This window comes from Herpailurus yagouaroundi, unplaced genomic scaffold, assembly GCF_014898765.1.
Source record: "Herpailurus yagouaroundi ecotype Mexico unplaced genomic scaffold, PumYag 190, whole genome shotgun sequence".
In the NCBI taxonomy this organism is placed as follows: Eukaryota; Metazoa; Chordata; class Mammalia; order Carnivora; family Felidae; genus Herpailurus; species Herpailurus yagouaroundi.
Genome location: NW_024412421.1, coordinates 19,492,126 through 19,502,029, shown reverse-complemented (window position 1 = coordinate 19,502,029; position 9,904 = coordinate 19,492,126). Strand labels below are relative to the sequence as shown.

At 45.4% G+C, this 9,904-nt stretch overlaps 1 protein-coding gene across 2 annotated transcripts in view; it reads left to right on the top strand.

Moving 5' to 3' along the window:
• Window positions 1-9,904, top strand: part of RANBP10 (RAN binding protein 10) — a 62,538-nt gene that overhangs the window by 1,612 nt on the left and 51,022 nt on the right. The window lies entirely within an intron of this gene.

Below are 9,904 nucleotides of genomic sequence, written 5' to 3'. Positions count from 1 at the left end.
TCACAGCATTCATCACAGCTGTGGCAGTCACTGGCCTGTCATCTCAGGGTAAACATCATGCACATGGTCAGAATCAGGTGACCTTGCTGCTCATAAACTTGTTTTTCAGTCTAGGGATTTGAACACCAGTTGGACCAGCTTTAGGAAGGTCCTCATTAAAGTCAGCATTAGGGAGCCTCCCCATTTTAGGGTGATCTAAGCAGACACAGGAAATCAGAGGGGAGATTTTTCAGTTTTCTTTTTTTCTTCCTTCTAGTCAACCTTTTTTACCATTGACTGTGACAAAGCAGGTGTTTAACTTATAAAAGAACATGATTTCAGCTGTCTTGGAAAGGCTTTCCTCATCAGACCTTAAATCTGATGTGGGAAGTTTGCCAACTATACCAGTGACCTTCGTGCCAACCCTGAATGTGTGTTCTTGAGCATTCAGAATACTTCCTCTCTCTTAGGGACTGCCCCTCTAATGGTGCATGCAAAATGCCCAACCAACGGGCTGTGCTGGGGGAGGATTGCCTGCTTCCTCAGTGAAGTTGTAACGTCCTTTCCTGGGACGGCTGTGTGGTCATGGGTAGATGGTGGGGCTTCCATCTCCTTGTCTATACTGTGGGGAGCTAGGCCAGTGTCTAAGCTGCCTTTAACCCCATAACTCTATGATTCTGAAATTCTGGTCATGGCAAGCTGTTGCATCTTTTCACTTTTATTCCCATCTAGTGGATTTACTGATAGGAAACATCCTATTGGAGGGTCTTAAAGTTTCCATTTTCCCTTTCCACCATCTGATAAAAACACATATATACCTATAATGTGTTTGAACACTAGTGTGAATGAGAATGATCTCTTAAAACAAAACAAACACTACAAAAATAATTTTAGTATAGACTGAAATGGCAGTGGCAGGAGTCTCATATTGCCAGAAATTGAGGGGCATTTCTTAAACCTGCAGGGAGGAAAATCACTTGTTTTCTCTGTAGTCTGTATCATGATAACAGCTGAGCTAGAGAGAAAAGAACAGTTTTTCAAAAGGGGAGTGTTTACATGTAGAGACCTGGATTCCTTCAAGTGGCTTTTCAAATTTCAGTTGTTAAATGGATCTTGAGTGTGAGTGGGGTAGGGGTAGAGACAGAGGGAGACACAGAATCTGAAGCAGGCTTCAGGCTCTGAGCTGTCAGCACAGAGCCTGTTGTGGGGCCTGAACTCACACACTTTGAGACCATGACCTGAGCTGAAGTTGGATGCCTAACCGACTGAGCCACCCAGGTGCCCCTGTTAGTGGCCTGTGTTAATTGACCACTGTCAGATGGCAAGTATGTAAATGTCTCTTCATGGCTTCTTTACGGAATCCTTGAAAGCCTTCTCATGGTTAGGATGTAGCCAGATATTGGTATGGCCCAGGAGTGGTTTTGAGGAGTCCAAGGGCAGTTACAAGACAAAGTGATCAGCTTGTTTTTTGTTTCCTGTTGATATCGGAGGTGTGCTTCTTACCTGGCTTTGGTCCATGACTCAGGTGTTAACCGGTTGTATAGCTTTCCTCTATTATCTAGTTCAAGCCTCACAGCATCTCTGGAAAGTGGCTGGAGCAGATGATAATTTACCTGTTTTGTCAGTGAGCCCTGATCCCTAGAATGTTTGGCAGCCTACCCAAACATTGGTGCCATTGGTGGCACTGCTTTGGGTGTGCAGTGGAATAGCCTAACTTGTTAGATGCCCTTGCCTGATCCCAGACATGGGTGTCCATGCTGTTGCTGACATTCCCCATTGAATCCATTCCCTGGGTAGAGTGAAGGAATGTCTAGTTGGATTCTTTTTTTTAATTTAAAAAAAAAATTTTTTTTTCAACGTTTATTTATTTTTGGGACAGAGAGAGACAGAGCATGAACGGGGGAGGGGCAGAGAGAGAGGGAGACACAGAATCGGAAACAGGCTCCAGGCTCCGAGCCATCAGCCCAGAGCCTGACGCGGGGCTCGAACTCACCGCGAGATCGTGACCTGGCCGAAGTCAGACACTTAACCGACTGCGCCACCAGGCGCCCCTCTAGTTGGATTCTTAGGGGATCACAGTGTTCTTAGGGGACAGAGCTACAAAGTGTTTACTGCTCAGTGGGGCTAGAGAAATGTGGCATGCTCTTTACTGGGCTTGATTGACTTACTGAATCTATAAACCTATTTTTCTCTAGATTTGAGTACATTTGTAAAAGGTGTTTGAACCCAGTTATCGGTGTCATTTTCTAGAAAGGCTTTGTTCTGATGATGCCTTTTGTAGAAGAACATACTAATCTAGTCTAGTTATAAAGTTTTATTCTGGGAGTTCAAGGAGTATTTATTCATACCTACTATGTGCTAGGCCCATGCTGGGTATAGAGAGAATAAAGGTAAAGCCAGCATAGGCCAGCTTTGTCCTCAGGGCACTTGTGGCCTACTCAGCAGAGAGTGGACTGAAATGTTCTCTGAAAGAGGTGGCAGAATGTGGGCTTGGTTTTGAGGGATGAGCAGGAATTTCTTAGCAGGTGAGACCTGTTGGACCTACAATGAGTCTGGTTGGTAACTGGCATGGAGTCAGAGTGCTAGGCATTCTGGGCACTCCTTAAATGTAAGAAAGAGCTGAAGAAGGAGGGGCTATGTTTCAGCTAAGAGCTTGGCACAAATTGATGGGCTTCAGCTGCATTTTGCTGAGTCACCAATACTAGGAATCTCAGGAGTGGGTCTGGTGGGGTGAGGAGACATCAGAGCCCTGCCAATGGTGCCAGGAGATAAGGGCATCTGGGTTGATCTCGTTAGAAAGCCAATAAGGCCCTGAAGCTGAGGATCCCTAGGGGAAATGATTGTTTAAGCAGAGTTTGTGGACCTGTGGGTGTCCCTGGCTCTTAGTGATGACACATGGAGGGTGTGGCTGGCCAGGCTGACAGATGCTCCAGTGTGACCCTCAAAATAGACTGTAACATCATCCCAGCAGGAGCAGTCTTCTGACATGTGATGGGTGGCTCTACCCAAGAACAGTAAGCCTGGGCTGGAGCACTGGATGGAGTTGAGGTGGGGCTCTTCTTTGCAGCTGGGGCCCAGGCCCAGGCCCAGGCCCAGGCCCTGGCCCTGGCCACAGTCAGCCTGCCTCTGCTTGAACTTGCAGCTGACTTCCTTTGGCCAGGCAGCAAAGCATTCATCATTAATTCTGTACACCACAATGAGGCACCCATTGTTTAGTCTTAGTCCCAGGCTGGGACCCATGAGCACAGGCATGAGGCCCATCCAGAGAGGAGGCAGATATGCCTATGCACATGACCTCATGGGGTGGTGTAGAAAAGTCCATTCTATAGTGTACGCTATACCCAGGAGTGGCCCAGAGGTTGGGCTTCCTCCTGTACCTGAGAGTTTGGGGAAACCTTCATAGAAGAGGTGATGATGCTAAATCTGGAAGGATGAATTAGAAGATTTCAGGTTCTCACTTTGTTGAGAAACATGCTGTAGGTAGAAGGAATAGTGCATAGTGCTCTGTGAGGAACACAGAGCATGAGGTAGGCAAGGGCCAGATTGGAAATACCTTGTATGCCTTGGCAAGGGAGTATGGGCTTTATTCTGAGGGAAGTAGCAATGTTTGAGGACTTTTGATCTGCCCATACTTTTGAGAGTGGATAGAGTAGAAGAGACTGCTGCTCTGGTGCAGCCAGGCCCCTCTTGGTGAGAGCCCTGTCCAGTGTGGGCCAGTAGCTTTAGGTCCTACACTCCAGGCATGGTTTTCCAAAAGCAGATGTCTTCTCTCTCTCTTGGCTGGTCTTTCTTCTGTATGGTGAGATATATAGAAGAGGGATGTAGAAAACTGGTGGGCAGAGAGGCTTTCTGGGGGTGAAAGACTCTGCATGTGCTTACTCTTTGGTTTTTTTGGTTTTTGCCAAGTCCCATCTGAAAGACAACACTGTCCATAATTTTCCATGGAGACTCAGCCACTCACTCAATCAAGATCTCACCTGCCATGTTCCTGGTCCAGAGAGCAACTTGAGATCGGGCCCTCCAACCTAGAGACAGCATGTGACTGGTCCCTCACCCTGAGTTCCTTCACTCTAGTCTCTGTACATTGTACAGAGCCATTGAGAAGTAGGTGTTCATCTGTGGACTTGGGGAAGGCTTTGTCCTACCTGCCCTCAGAAGTAGGGTCTGTCCTTGCCCAAGGCAGGTACAGATGGTGGTTGTGCCCTGTTCTTCCTGACTGCCCTGCAATTCTGGTGGCCTCATGGGCAGATGCTGAGCTTTGGGTTGCATCTCTCCCCAGTAACACATTGCACTGTTTCTTGAGACATGGAGTATTTGGGTTCTGGAACGTCATGGAGTGTGGTATTGCTTACCTGTGTTGGGGGTTAAAGCCCAGGTCTAGCTGGGCATACTGAGGTGAAGCTCTGGTACAGGGTGAGAGGACTGGAGTCCACATGGTGTCCACTTTTCTGGTAGGACTTGTTCCTGCACTGAGCACATCTGGGCTTCCCTGGGACCTCCCTGCTCACTGTACATCGTCACCCAGGCTCCAAGTTGTGAGCTGAGAGTGGGCAGTATGGCTTCTTTCTTTATAACTGGGGACTTCCTTAGTCAAGCATCAGCCTCTAGAGAAATTCCTAAAATTCACTGCGTATCCCTCCTCCCCAGTTCCTGTCCTCATTGTTTTTTGTTTTCTGGAATGTTTGTTCTTTTCCCTAGATGGGTCACCATGCAAGGGAGATTCCCTGTTAGAGGAGAAGCAGGAGCTCATTGTGCTAGAGCACAGGAGGATGGACTCAACAGCTCTGCATGGCAAGCGTGTTGTGCTATCCTATTCTGGGGCTATTAGGAAAGAATCAAGGGTCCCTGAATGGGTCTCTGTGGTCAGGGGTCAAATTGGAAAGAAAGGACTGATCACTGGGAGAGGGATGAATAACACCCATGTCTAAATGCAAGAATGTTCCTCTGCTTCTCCAGAAATTCTGCTCAAAATCCACATGAAATATCTTTGTAGCTCCAGGATCCTGGTGTTTTGTTGTAATTGAAATGTGAGGTCATGGCTCTACTGCTAGAAATGAGGCTGGGGAACTTAGTGATAGAACAGAGCTCAGCCTCTCTGTCATGAAGGGGCCGGAAAGCACAGCTCTGGATTGTAGGGAAGTGGGGAGGGGCTGGGTAAGTCTTTTGCACTCCTCTTAATGTTCTCTTCCTCTTCTACCTCTTGGACCTTAGAGATGACCTGGCATTTCAGGGAAGTTTACCTTAGATTATAGAGATGGCAAGTGTCAAGGCTCAGATACCCCAACTGCTCACTCAGCTTCGGTAACAAATGTTACTGACTGATAACAGTGCTCGTCCTTAGTCAGAGCCCCAGAAGTTTTCCTAATGGGCAGTGTACCAGGCAGCTGCTATTTTTTTGGTCAGAGTTTCATCATGAGACAAAACCTACTAGCTCCGGGGGTAGAGGCAGTTGGAAGATGAGAACCAGTGGAGAGAGGAGAAAGGCAGTTGTGCCCAGATGGTGAAAGGGCTCAGCTCATCTCTTCCGGAGGACATTGCTGAGGTGGAGCTGAACCGGAAGGAAAGAAGCAGAGGGGATGGTTTGCTGAGTAGAACTGGTTATAATCCAATTTGCAAAACCATATATCTGTAATTTGCGTGGGTTGTTTTATAGAATGCTCTTTTATTTTTTAATTTTAAATTTTTAAATTTTTAGTATTTTTAAACTTTTATTTAAATTCTAGTTAGTTAACATACAGTGCAATATTGGTTTCAGTAGTAGAAATCAGTGATTATCACTTACATACAACACCAGGTGTTCATCACCATTGCCCTCCTTAATACCCATCACCCATGTAGCCCATCCCTCATCCACCTGCCTCCGTCAACCCTGTTTGTTCTCTATCATTATGAGTCTCCTATGGTTTGTTTCCCTCTCTCTTTTTTTTCCCCTTTCCCATATGTTCATCTGTTTTGTTTCTTAAATTCCACATATGAGTGAAATCATATGGTATTTGTCTTTCTCTGATTGACTTATTTCATAGTATATAGTATTAGCATAGTATACTGTAGTTCAATCCACATCATTACAAATGGTAAGATTTCATTCTTTTTGGTGGCTGAATAATATTCCATTGTGTGTATATATACCACATCTTTATCCATTCATCAGTCTATGGACATTTGGGCTCTCTCCATAGTTTGGCTATTGTTGATAATGCTGCTATAAAAATTGGGGTAGAATGCTTTATTTATTTATTTATTGTTTATTTATTTTGAGAGAGAGTGTGGGGGAGGGACAGAGAGAACGGGACAGGGAGAAAATCCCAAGCAGGCTTCACACTGTCAGCACGGAGCCCTAGGTGGGACTGGAATCCATGAACTAGGAGATCATGACCCAAGCCAAAATCAAGAGCTGGACACGCAACTGACCGAGCCACCCTGGTGCCCCTAGAATGCTCTTATGTATGTATATATGTATGTGTGTAATCATATTTTTATTTTATCTTCAATTTTTTAATGTTTATTTATTTTGAGAGAGAGAGAGAGAGAGAGCGAGCAGGAATGGGGCAGAGAAAGAGGAACAGAGAGAGAGAATCCCAAGAAGGCTCCATGCTGCCAGCACAGAGCCCGATGCGAGGCTCAAACTCACAAACTGTGAGATCATGACCTGAGCCAAAATCAAGGGTTGGACACAACCTATTGAGCCACCCAGGCACCCCTATTTTTTATTTTTATTTTTTTAAATGTTTATTTATTTTTGAGAGAGAGTGCAAACAGGGGACATACAAAGAGAGGAACAGAGGATCCAAGCAGGCTATGCACTGACAGCAGAGAGCCAGATGTGGTGTTCGAACTCATGAACCAAGAGATCATGACCTGAGCCAGAGTCAGCTGCTCAACAAATGAGCCACCCAGGCACCCCTAGAATGCTCTCTTTTAATAACAACTGTTGTGCCAGGAGTTTGTTGGTAGTTATATTTGCTTTTTTTAAGAAACCAAAATGTAAATAATACATAGAATTTATCAACATCTGACACAGTGTACATATTTATTTATTTAAACTAAATTGTTCAAAAAGATTTTAAGTACTTTCTACACCCAGTGTGGGGCCCCAACTCACAACCCTGAAATCAAGAGCTGTACACTCCACTGACTGAGTCAGCCAGGTGCCCCTGACTCCATGTACATTTTAAAAACGGCAGAAGGACAGAGAGATGCAGTTTTGTTTTTTTTTTTAATTTTTTTTTTTTTAACGTTTATTTATTTTTGGGACAGAGAGAGACAGAGCATGAACGGGGGAGGGGCAGAGAGAGAGGGAGACACAGAATCGGAAACAGGCTCCAGGCTCTGAGCCATCAGCCCAGAGCCCGACGCGGGGCTCGAACTCACGGACCGCGAGATCGTGACCTGGCTGAAGTCGGACGCTTAACCGACTGCGCTACCCAGGCGCCCCGAGAGATGCAGTTTTAAACAAATCTAGGTTATTGCCGTTATGTATGTTCTGTCACTTGAGGCCAGTGCAGAAAGCAGATATCATTCCAGATAGTTTAAGCAGAAAATGGTTTAATATCTGGAATTTGATGTTTTCAAACTCATTGAAACTTAGAGCTTCCAGGTAATGGTGGGTGAGGTTACTTAAATAAGACGCCCTCCTGAAAATAATGAAAGATGCTCAGTTACAAACCAGCAAACTCAAGGCCAGTTTTTGGATGAATACCTATAATTAGAACATTAAGGGTAACGTCTGAGTAACTAAGGGCATTTGCTGTGTCCACACTCAGCTATGCTTTAGCTCTATAGTTACATAGGGCCAGAGAAGTAGAGGTTAGGGCCCAGAGCCTACTGGATATGGGGTCTGGTGGGAACTCTTTCAGTTAAGGTACCAACTACCTATACACTCTGGTTAAGGGCACTGTGTTTGGTTTCTGAATGTGACAGGCTCTGGAAAGGCAAGGCTTGGTACTTGAGATTCCCAAGATTCTTAGGGAAGAAGCCAGAACCCGGAGTGTGAGTAACCTGTCTGGGGCCACCCATGGGGACTGTTGTCCCCCTTTCTGTCTTGTGGGCTCTGTGGGTGTTTTGACAGTGCCCTTGGCAGTGGATGCATGAGGCACTCCAGACCCACGTTCAGAAACACCTTCTTCCCAAGAAGCACATCCTGACTCAAGGCCCTTTTGCCTCAGGCATGTTCTTCCTTGGATGGTGCTGGGTTCAGTTCATTCATCTCTGTAATGCCCCGTCTCTCAGTGGGGGACCTGCACAGAATTGGGCTCAGCAGGTAATTGGATGGCTTCTTAGCAGAGGGGCAAAGTGGGGCTGTGGCTGCTAGAGGAGCAACTTGTATACAGCAGCCAGTGTCCTGATGGACTGTGGCTTTAAGCAAGCCCATCAGACTATGAAATAAATATTAGCCCTTATTTCAGACCTAAATGCCGGTTGGTGTTTTTCCTGAAATGTCTCCCAGGGGCCATTTGTAACCGTGGTCCTAGAGATCTCTTGTTAGGGAGGCTGTTGATTTCTTTATCTAGGGCAGGTTCTGATAGGAACAAGATTGCCAGCCTGCTGAGCTGTGGCTAAGGTGTCAGATGTCAAGATGAAACTATCAGGTAAGATTCTAGTATCTCTTCAGGGGTCTGGGGCAAGGGAGAGGAGCAGTGGTGACAGACAGAGCCGATACCTTCCCTTAGCCTCCAAGAGCTGTCTTAGCCCTAAGGCTGAGGAGCTTGTCTCTTTTCTCTCCTCTTTGTCGCTTCCTACCAGAGTTCTGTGGGCCTGGAGACATTCAGTTGATGGAGCTTAAATTTAAAATGTTTAGGTCCCATGATCCTTGGTTCATATATTTTAAACAGCATTTATTAAAAGTGCCTGTGGGCTTGCCAGCCCATAAAATCCACATTTTCTATAAGAAGAAATTGATAGAAAATAAAAAGAGCTAGGTCTGTGTTCTTTACTTTTGTCATCTGTTATTTGCTTATGGTGAGGGACTTCTTTTGGCCCTGGTATAAGGCCAGAATCCTCTGATGCTTTCCACTGTACTCTGTGCCAAGGCCTCCTTGTCTCATCTGGAAAAGCCAGATGAGGCTAATGCTGACATGCAGGGCCCTAGTTCTTGGTGACTGTGTGTGTGTGTGTGTGTGTGTGTGGTAAAATATTGGTAACAAAAAAAAATCATTTTAACCATTTTTAAGTGTACAATTCAGTGGTATTAATTGCATTCACAGTCTTATGCAATCTTCACCACCATTTTCCAAAACTTTTTCATCACCCCAAACAAAACTCTGTACCCATTAAGCAATAATTCCCTATTCCCACCCACCTCCCAGCACCTGTAACCTTTCTGTTTCTATGAATTTGCCTATTCTAGGTATTTCATATTGATGGAATCAGACAAAGTTGTCCTTTTATGTCTTGTTTATTTCACTTAGCATAATGTTTTCAGGATTTATACTTATCTCCTGAAACGTGAGATCCTGACCTGAGCCGAAATCAGGAGTCAGAGGCTTAACCGACTGAGCCACCCAGGTGTCCTACCTAAAATAATTTTTTTTTAAATCTTTATTTAAATTTGAGAGAGAGAGAGAGAGAGAGAGAGAGAGGGAGAGAGAGAGAGAGGCAGAGCATGAGCAGGGGAGGGGCAGAGAGAGAGGGAGATGGAGAATCCAAAGCAGGCTCCAGGCTCTGAGCTGTCAGCACAGAGCCCGACATGGGGCTTGAACTCACGGACAGTGAGATCGTGACCTGAGCCGAAGTCAGATGCTCAACTGACTGAGCCACCCAGGCGCCCCCTAAAATAATTTTTAAGTAGGTTCCATGCCGTGGAGCTTGAACTCACAACCCTGAGATCAAGATTGTGAATTCTACTGACTGAGCCAGCTAGATGCCCCCAAAATTTTAATTTTGATGAAATCCAGTTTATCTAATTTTTTATTTTGTTAATCATGAT